Here is a 582-nt window from a genome sequence, read left to right on the forward strand (position 1 = left end):
ACGTTATATCTTAAAAAGTTAAACATTGGCTTTTAAGCTACCAATTTTTGTGGATGAGAGTGAATTTTACAATTAGCTCATAGTTTGGAAGTTTTAGATTTATTTAAGTCCCATCTCTGTTTGTGGTATTGACTTATTTCTTGTGTGTTTCTACCAATTTGACAAGGGATGCACATATTATTTTCATTTTGGTCTGGTTCTCAGGAGACCAAAACATTAAACATATTTATCTAGAGGGGCGTCAGGGCATCTTAACATCGCCCTGTTCCATTTTAGGATGCCTTTTATCAGCTGGCAACGTCTCAGGACGTCATGCCAATCTTCCGTACACCAAGAGTTTTTATTTTATTTTTTTACTCTGCATAAATATTGTAAACTACCTAAGTGGCCAAGGGGCTGACCTTGGGATGGTTAAATGTTTTTTAGACTACACATGCCCCTCAGATTGACAACTCCTGTAGTTTGAACTTCTGGATCTTTAGCTTTGGTTAAACCAGCTCTCCATTCCAAGCAGCAAATATCTGTCTTTCATACAGCACAAAATAATTTAAAACTACAAATGTTTTTTTTTTTTTGTTAGAC

General features: G+C 35.6%; 1 protein-coding gene across 1 annotated transcript in view; it reads left to right on the plus strand.

Moving 5' to 3' along the window:
• Positions 1-582, plus strand: part of LOC106525996 (uncharacterized) — a gene marked incomplete at both ends in the record, with an annotated part of 5,056 nt that overhangs the window by 2,715 nt on the left and 1,759 nt on the right.

Source organism: Austrofundulus limnaeus, unplaced genomic scaffold (assembly GCF_001266775.1).
Source record: "Austrofundulus limnaeus strain Quisiro unplaced genomic scaffold, Austrofundulus_limnaeus-1.0 Scaffold251, whole genome shotgun sequence".
Taxonomy (NCBI): Eukaryota; Metazoa; Chordata; class Actinopteri; order Cyprinodontiformes; family Rivulidae; genus Austrofundulus; species Austrofundulus limnaeus.